Below are 10,026 nucleotides of genomic sequence, written 5' to 3'. Positions count from 1 at the left end.
TTCTCTATTAAATATCAGATAAGGAGTGTTTTAAATGGCAGATAAGGTGTGTTGTTTGCCCAATTAAATCGCAAATAACGTGGGTTTTTTGCCGAATTAAATTGTCGATAAGCTGTGTTTTTTGCTCCATTAAAAATCAGATAAGGTTTGTTTTTTGCCCAATTAAATGGCAGATAAGGTGTTTTTGCCGAATGAAATGGCAGACACGGTGTTTTTTGCCAAATAAAATGGCAGATAAGGTTTGTTTTAAATGGCAGATGAGGTGTGTTATTTGCCCAATGAAATGGCAGAAAAGGGTGTTTTTTGCCAAATTAAATGGCAGATAAGGTGTTTTTTTGCCGAATAATATTGCAGATAAGGTGTGTTTTTGCCCAGTTAAAGTGTTGTGCCCAGATAAGGTGTGTTTTTGCTCAATTAAATGACAGATAAGGTGTGTTTTGCCCAATGAAATGGGAGATAAGGTGTCTTTTAAATTGCAGATAAGGTGTGTTATTTGCCCAATGAAATAGCAGATAAAGTGTGGTTTTTGCCGAATTAAATGGCTGATAAGGTGTGGTTTTTGTCTAATTAAATGGCAGATAAGGTGTGTTTTTTGCTGAATTAAATGGCAGATAAGGTGTGTTTTTTTGCCAAATTAAATGGCAGATAAGGTGTGCTTTTTGCGCAATTAAATGGCAGATAAGGTGTGTTATTTGCCCAATTAAGTAGCAGATATGGTGTGTTTTTGCCCAATTAAATGGCAGATAAGGTGAGTTTTTTGCCCAATTAAATGGCACATAAGGTGTGTTTTAAATGGCAGATAAGGTGTGTTTTTGCCCAAGTAAATGGCAGATAAGGTATGTTTTTTGCTGAATAAAATTGCAGATAAGGTTTGTTTTCTGTCCAATGAAATGGCAGATAAGGTTTGTTTTAAATGTCAGATAAGGTGTTATTTGCCCAATTAAATAGCAGACCAGGTGTGTTTTGCCAAATGAAATGGCAGATATGTTGTGTTTGTTGCCAAATTAAATGGCAGATGAGGTGTTTTTTGCTCAATGAAATAGCAGATAAGGTGTGTGTTTTTTCCCAATTAAATGGCAGATATGGTGTTATTTGACCAATTAAATAGCAGATAAGGTGTGTTTTTGCCCAATTGAATGGCAGATAAGGTGTGTTATTTGCCCAATTAAATAGCAGATAAGGTGTGTTTTAAATGGCAGATAAGGTGTGTTATTTGCACAATTAAATGGCAGATAAGGTGTGTTTTTGCCTACTTAAATGGCAAATAAGGTGTGTTTTTCTGAATTAAGTGGCAAATAAGGTGTGTTTTCCCAATTTATTAACTGGCAGATAAGGTGTGTTTTTTGCCAAATTAAATGGCAGATAAGGTATGTTTTTTTCCCAATTTCATTAAATAGCAGATAAGGTGTTTTTTGCCCAATTAAATTAAATAGCAGATAAGGTGTCTTTTTTTACCCAATTAAATGGCAGATAAGGTTTGTTTTAAATGGCAAATAAGGTGTGTTATTTGCCCAATTAAATAGCAGATAAGGTGTGTTTTTGCCAAATTAAACGGCAGATAAGGTGTGTTTCTGCTCAATTAAATAGCAGATAAGGTGTGTTTTTGCCAAATTAAATGGCAGATAAGGTGTGTTTTTTCCCTCAATTAAACAGCAGATAAGGTGTGTTTTGCCCAAGTAAATGGCAGATAAGGTGTGTTTTGCCCAATTAAATTAAATGGCAGATAAGGTGTGTTTTTTGCCCAATTAAATGGCAGATAAGGTGTGTTGTTTGCCAAATGAAATGGCAGATAAGGTGTGTTTTTTCCTCAATTAGACAGCAGATAAGGTGTGTTTTGCCCAAGTAAATGGCAGATAAGGTGTGTTTTGCCCAATTAAATTAAATGGCAGATAAGGTGTGTTTTTTACCTACTTAAATGGCAGATAAGGTGTGTTATTTGCCCAATTAAATAGCAGATAAGGTGTGTTTTAAATGGCAGATAAGGTGTGTTATTTGCCCAATTAAATAGCAGATAAGGTGTGTTTTTTCCTCAATTAAATAGCAGATAAGGTGTGTTTTTTGCCCAATTAAATGGCAGATAATGTGTGTTTTGCCCAATTAAATTAAATAGCAGATAAGGTGTGTTTTTTGCCCAATTAAATGGCAGATAAGGTGTGTTTTAAATGGCAGATAAGGTGTGTTATTTGCCCAATTAAATAGCATATAACATGTGTTTTTGCCGAATTAATTGGCAGATAAGGGTTGTTTTTGCTGAATAAAATGGCAGATAAGGTATGTTTTGCCCAATTAAATTAAATGGCAGATAAGGTGTGTTGTTTGCCCCATTAAAAAGCAGATAAAGTGTGTTTTTTGCCCAATTAAAAAACACACCTTGTCTGCCATTTAATTTATTTGGGCAAAAAACACCTTATTTGCCATTAAATTGGGCAAAAAATGTGCCATTAAATTGGGCAAAAAAACACCTATCTGCCATTTAAGGTGTGTTTTTGCCCAATTAAATGGCAGATAAGGTGTGTTTTTTGCCAAATTAAAAGGCAGATAAGCTGTGTTATTTTCTCTATTAAATATCAGATAAGGAGTGTTTTAAATGGCAGATAAGGTGTGTTATTTGCCCAATTAAATCGCAAATAACGTGGGTTTTTTGCCGAATTAAATTGTCGATAAGCTGTGTTTTTTGCTCCATTAAAAATCAGATAAGGTTTGTTTTTTGCCCAATTAAATGGCAGATAAGGTGTTTTTGCCGAATGAAATGGCAGACACGGTGTTTTTTGCCAAATAAAATGGCAGATAAGGTTTGTTTTAAATGGCAGATGAGGTGTGTTATTTGCCCAATGAAATGGCAGAAAAGGGTGTTTTTTGCCAAATTAAATGGCAGATAAGGTGTTTTTTTGCCGAATAATATTGCAGATAAGGTGTGTTTTTGCCCAGTTAAAGTGTTGTGCCCAGATAAGGTGTGTTTTTGCCCAATTAAATGACAGATAAGGTGTGTTTTGCCCAATGAAATGGGAGATAAGGTGTCTTTTAAATTGCAGATAAGGTGTGTTATTTGCCCAATGAAATAGCAGATAAGGTGTGGTTTTTGCCGAATTAAATGGCTGATAAGGTGTGGTTTTTGTCTAATTAAATGGCAGATAAGGTGTGTTTTTTACTGAATTAAATGGCAGATAAGGTGTGTTTTTTTGCCAAATTAAATGGCAGATAAGGTGTGCTTTTTGCACAATTAAATGGCAGATAAGGTGTGTTATTTGCCCAATTAAGTAGCAGATATGGTGTGTTTTTGCCCAATTAAATGGCAGATAAGGTGAGTTTTTTGCCCAATTAAATGGCACATAAGGTGTGTTTTAAATGGCAGATAAGGTGTGTTTTTGCCCAAGTAAATGGCAGATAAGGTGTGTTTTTTGCCGAATTAAATGACATAAGGTGTGTTGTTTGCCCCATTAAAAAGCAGATAAGTTGTGTTTTTTGCCCAATTTAAAAACTCACCTTATCTGCCATTTAATTTATTTGGGCAAAAAACAACTTATTTGCCATTTAATTGGGCAAAAAACACCGTTCTGCCATTTAACGTGTGGTTTTTGCCCAATTAAATGGCAGATAAGCTGCGTTTTTTGCTCTATTAACTATCAGATAAGGTGTGTTTTACATGGCAGATAAGGTGTGTTATTTGCCCAATTAAATAGCAAATAACGTGTGTTTTTTGCCGAATTAAATTTTAGATATTCTGTGTTTTTTGCTCTAGTAACTATCAGATAAGGTGTGTTTTTTGCCCAATTAAATGGCAGATAAGGTGTTTTTTTGCCAAATAAAATAGCAGATATGGTGTGTTTTTGCCCAGATAAAGTGTGTTTATTGCCCAGATAAGGTGTGTTTTGCCAATTAAATGGCAGATAAGGTGTTTTTTTTCCTAAATAACATTGCAGATAAGGTGTTTTTTGCCAAAATAATTGGCAGATAAGGTGTTTTTTGCTGAATAAAATTGGAGATAAGGTGTGTTTTTGGCCTAATTAAATCGTAGATAAGGTTTGTTTTACATGGCAGATAAGGTGTGTTATTTGCCCAATTAAATAGCAGACCAGGTGTGTTTTTGCCAAATTAAATGGCAGATATGGTGTGTTTGTTGCCGAATTAAATGGCAGATAAGGTGTCTGTTTTTTCCCAATTAAATGGCTGATAAGGTGTGGTTTTTGTCTAATTAAATGGCAGATAAGGTGTGTTTTTTGCTGAATTAAATGGCAGATAAGGTGTGTTTTTTTGCCAAATTAAATGGCAGATAAGGTGTGCTTTTTGCGCAATTAAATGGCAGATAAGGTGTGTTATTTGCCCAATTAAGTAGCAGATATGGTGTGTTTTTGCCCAATTAAATGGCAGATAAGATGAGTTTTTTGCCCAATTAAATGGCACATAAGGTGTGTTTTAAATGGCAGATAAGGTGTGTTTTTGCCCAAGTAAATGGCAGATAAGGTATGTTTTTTGCTGAATAAAATTGCAGATAAGGTTTGTTTTCTGTCCAATGAAATGGCAGATAAGGTTTGTTTTAAATGTCAGATAAGGTGTTATTTGCCCAATTAAATAGCAGACCAGGTGTGTTTTGCCAAATGAAATGGCAGATATGTTGTGTTTGTTGCCAAATTAAATGGCAGATGAGGTGTTTTTTGCTCAATGAAATAGCAGATAAGGTGTGTGTTTTTTCCCAATTAAATGGCAGATATGGTGTTATTTGACCAATTAAATAGCAGATAAGGTGTGTTTTTGCCCAATTGAATGGCAGATAAGGTGTGTTATTTGCCCAATTAAATAGCAGATAAGGTGTGTTTTAAATGGCAGATAAGGTGTGTTATTTGCACAATTAAATGGCAGATAAGGTGTGTTTTTGCCTACTTAAATGGCAAATAAGGTGTGTTTTTCTGAATTAAGTGGCAAATAAGGTGTGTTTTCCCAATTTATTAACTGGCAGATAAGGTGTGTTTTTTGCCAAATTAAATGGCAGATAAGGTATGTTTTTTCCCAATTTCATTAAATAGCAGATAAGGTGTTTTTTGCCCAATTAAATTAAATAGCAGATAAGGTGTCTCTTTTACCCAATTAAATGGCAGATAAGGTTTGTTTTAAATGGCAAATAAGGTGTGTTATTTGCCCAATTAAATAGCAGATAAGGTGTGTTTTTGCCAAATTAAACGGCAGATAAGGTGTGTTTCTGCTCAATTAAATAGCAGATAAGGTGTGTTTTTGCCAAATTAAATGGCAGATAAGGTGTGTTTTTTCCCTCAATTAAACAGCAGATAAGGTGTGTTTTGCCCAAGTAAATGGCAGATAAGGTGTGTTTTGCCCAATTAAATTAAATGGCAGATAAGGTGTGTTTTTTGCCCAATTAAATGGCAGATAAGGTGTGTTGTTTGCCAAATGAAATGGCAGATAAGGTGTGTTTTTTCCTCAATTAGACAGCAGATAAGGTGTGTTTTGCCCAAGTAAATGGCAGATAAGGTGTGTTTTGCCCAATTAAATTAAATGGCAGATAAGGTGTGTTTTTTACCTAATTAAATGGCAGATAAGGTGTGTTATTTGCCCAATTAAATAGCAGATAAGGTGTGTTTTAAATGGCAGATAAGGTGTGTTATTTGCCCAATTAAATAGCAGATAAGGTGTGTTTTTTCCTCAATTAAATAGCAGATAAGGTGTGTTTTCTGCCCAATTAAATGACAGATAATGTGTGTTTTGCCCAATTAAATTAAATAGCAGATAAGGTGTGTTTTTTGCCCAATTAAATGGCAGATAAGGTGTGTTTTAAATGGCAGATAAGGTGTGTTATTTGCCCAATTAAATAGCAGATAACGTGTGTTTTTGCCGAATTAATTGGCAGATAAGGGTTGTTTTTGCTGAATAAAATGGCAGATAAGGTATGTTTTGCCCAATTAAATTAAATGGCAGATAAGGTGTGTTGTTTGCCCCATTAAAAAGCAGATAAAGTGTGTTTTTTGCCCAATTAAAAAACACACCTTGTCTGCCATTTAATTTATTTGGGCAAAAAACACCTTATTTGCCATTAAATTGGGCAAAAAATGTGCCATTAAATTGGGCAAAAAAACACCTATCTGCCATTTAAGGTGTGTTTTTGCCCAATTAAATGGCAGATAAGGTGTGTTTTTTGCCAAATTAAAAGGCAGATAAGCTGTGTTATTTTCTCTATTAAATATCAGATAAGGAGTGTTTTAAATGGCAGATAAGGTGTGTTATTTGCCCAATTAAATCGCAAATAACGTGGGTTTTTTGCCGAATTAAATTGTCGATAAGCTGTGTTTTTTGCTCCATTAAAAATCAGATAAGGTTTGTTTTTGCCCAATTAAATGGCAGATAAGGTGTTTTTGCCGAATGAAATGGCAGACACGGTGTTTTTTGCCAAATAAAATGGCAGATAAGGTTTGTTTTAAATGGCAGATGAGGTGTGTTATTTGCCCAATGAAATGGCAGAAAAGGGTGTTTTGCCAAATTAAATGGCAGATAAGGTGTTTTTTTGCCGAATAATATTGCAGATAAGGTGTGTTTTTGCCCAGTTAAAGTGTTGTGCCCAGATAAGGTGTGTTTTTGCCCAATTAAATGACAGATAAGGTGTGTTTTGCCCAATGAAATGGGAGATAAGGTGTCTTTTAAATTGCAGATAAGGTGTGTTATTTGCCCAATGAAATAGCAGATAAGGTGTGGTTTTTGCCGAATTAAATGGCTGATAAGGTGTGGTTTTTGTCTAATTAAATGGCAGATAAGGTGTGTTTTTTACTGAATTAAATGGCAGATAAGGTGTGTTTTTTGCCAAATTAAATGGCAGATAAGGTGTGCTTTTTGCACAATTAAATGGCAGATAAGGTGTGTTATTTGCCCAATTAAGTAGCAGATATGGTGTGTTTTTGCCCAATTAAATGGCAGATAAGGTGTGTTGTTTGCCCCATTAAAAAGCAGATAAAGTGTGTTTTTTGCCCAATTAAAAAACACACCTTGTCTGCCATTTAATTTATTTGGGCAAAAAACACCTTATTTGCCATTAAATTGGGCAAAAAATGTGCCATTAAATTGGGCAAAAAAACACCTATCTGCCATTTAAGGTGTGTTTTTGCCCAATTAAATGGCAGATAAGGTGTGTTTTTTGCCAAATTAAAAGGCAGATAAGCTGTGTTATTTTCTCTATTAAATATCAGATAAGGAGTGTTTTAAATGGCAGATAAGGTGTGTTATTTGCCCAATTAAATCGCAAATAACGTGGGTTTTTTGCCGAATTAAATTGTCGATAAGCTGTGTTTTTTGCTCCATTAAAAATCAGATAAGGTTTGTTTTTTGCCCAATTAAATGGCAGATAAGGTGTTTTTGCCGAATGAAATGGCAGACACGGTGTTTTTTGCCAAATAAAATGGCAGATAAGGTTTGTTTTAAATGGCAGATGAGGTGTGTTATTTGCCCAATGAAATGGCAGAAAAGGGTGTTTTTGCCAAATTAAATGGCAGATAAGGTGTTTTTTGCCGAATAATATTGCAGATAAGGTGTGTTTTTGCCCAGTTAAAGTGTTGTGCCCAGATAAGGTGTGTTTTTGCCCAATTAAATGACAGATAAGGTGTGTTTTGCCCAATGAAATGGGAGATAAGGTGTCTTTTAAATTGCAGATAAGGTGTGTTATTTGCCCAATGAAATAGCAGATAAGGTGTGGTTTTTGCCGAATTAAATGGCTGATAAGGTGTGGTTTTTGTCTAATTAAATGGCAGATAAGGTGTGTTTTTTACTGAATTAAATGGCAGATAAGGTGTGTTTTTTTGCCAAATTAAATGGCAGATAAGGTGTGCTTTTTGCACAATTAAATGGCAGATAAGGTGTGTTATTTGCCCAATTAAGTAGCAGATATGGTGTGTTTTTGCCCAATTAAATGGCAGATAAGGTGAGTTTTTTGCCCAATTAAATGGCACATAAGGTGTGTTTTAAATGGCAGATAAGGTGTGTTTTTGCCCAAGTAAATGGCAGATAAGGTGTGTTTTTTGCCGAATTAAATGACATAAGGTGTGTTGTTTGCCCCATTAAAAAGCAGATAAGTTGTGTTTTTTGCCCAATTTAAAAACTCACCTTATCTGCCATTTAATTTATTTGGGCAAAAAACAACTTATTTGCCATTTAATTGGGCAAAAAACACCGTTCTGCCATTTAACGTGTGGTTTTTGCCCAATTAAATGGCAGATAAGCTGCGTTTTTTGCTCTATTAACTATCAGATAAGGTGTGTTTTACATGGCAGATAAGGTGTGTTATTTGCCCAATTAAATAGCAAATAACGTGTGTTTTTTGCCGAATTAAATTTTAGATATTCTGTGTTTTTTGCTCTAGTAACTATCAGATAAGGTGTGTTTTTTGCCCAATTAAATGGCAGATAAGGTGTTTTTTTGCCAAATAAAATAGCAGATATGGTGTGTTTTTGCCCAGATAAAGTGTGTTTATTGCCCAGATAAGGTGTGTTTTGCCAATTAAATGGCAGATAAGGTGTGTTTTTTCCTAAATAACATTGCAGATAAGGTGTTTTTTGCCAAAATAATTGGCAGATAAGGTGTGTTTTTTGCTGAATAAAATTGGAGATAAGGTGTGTTTTTTTGCCCAATTAAATGGTAGATAAGGTTTCTTTTACATGACAGATAAGGTGTGTTATTTGCCCAATTAAATAGCAGACCAGGTGTGTTTTTGCCAAATTAAATGGCAGATATGGTGTGTTTGTTGCCGAATTAAATGGCAGATAAGGTGTCTGTTTTTTCCCAATTAAATGGCAGAGAAGGTGTTTGCCAATTAAATGGCAGATAAGGTGTGTTTTTTTGCCCATTTGAATGGCAGATAAGGTGTGTTGTTTGCCCAATTAAATAGCAGATAAGGTGTGTTTTTTGCCCAACTAAAAAACACACCTAATCTACCATTTAATTTAATTGGTCAAAAAACACCTTATTTGCCATTTAATTGTGCAAAGAATCTGCCATTTAATTTGGCAAAAAACACACCTTTCTACCATTTAAGGTGTGTTTTTTGCCCAATTAAATTGCAGATAAGGTGTGTTTTTGCCTAATTAAATGGCAAATAAGGTCTTTTTTTTCCCAATGAAATGAAATGGCAGATAAGGTGTGGTTTTTTGCCAAATAAAATGGTAGATGAGGTGTGTTTTTTTGCCCAATTAAATGGCAGATAAGGTGTTTTTTCCCAATTAAATTAAATCGCAAATAAGGTGTGTTTTTTGCCCAATTAAATTAAATAGCAGAAAAGGTGTGCTTTTTGCCCAATTATATGGCAGATGAGGTTTGTTTTAAATGGCAGATAAGGTGTGTTATTTGCCCAATTAAATGGCAGATAAGGTTTGTTTTAAATTGCAGATCAGGTGTGTTATTTGCCCAATAAAATAGCAGATAAGGTGTGTGTTTTGCCTAATTAAATGGCAGAGATATATATATATATATATATATATATATATATATATATATATATATATATATATATATATATATATATGTATATTGTATATATATTTATATATGTGTGTGTATATATGTATATATATATATATATATGTATATATGTATGTATATATATATATATATGTATATATGTATGTATATGTATGTATATATATATATATGTATATATGTATGTATATATATATATATATATATATATATATATATATATATGTATATTGTGTATATATTTATATATGTGTGAGTATATATGTGTGTGTATATATATATATATATATATATATATATATATATATATATATATATATATATATATATATATATATATATATATATATATATATATATATATATATATATATATATATATATATATATATATATATATATATATATATATATATATATATATATATATATATATATATATATATATATATATATATATATATATATATATATATATATATATATATATATATATATATATATATATGTGTATATATATATATGTGTATATATATATATGTGTATATATATATATATATATAT

This window comes from Eptatretus burgeri, chromosome 2, assembly GCF_056783735.1.
Source record: "Eptatretus burgeri isolate ZD-2024b chromosome 2, Ebu_testis_v1, whole genome shotgun sequence".
Classification (NCBI taxonomy): Eukaryota; Metazoa; Chordata; class Myxini; order Myxiniformes; family Myxinidae; genus Eptatretus; species Eptatretus burgeri.
Note: the sequence above shows the minus strand (reverse complement) of the source record.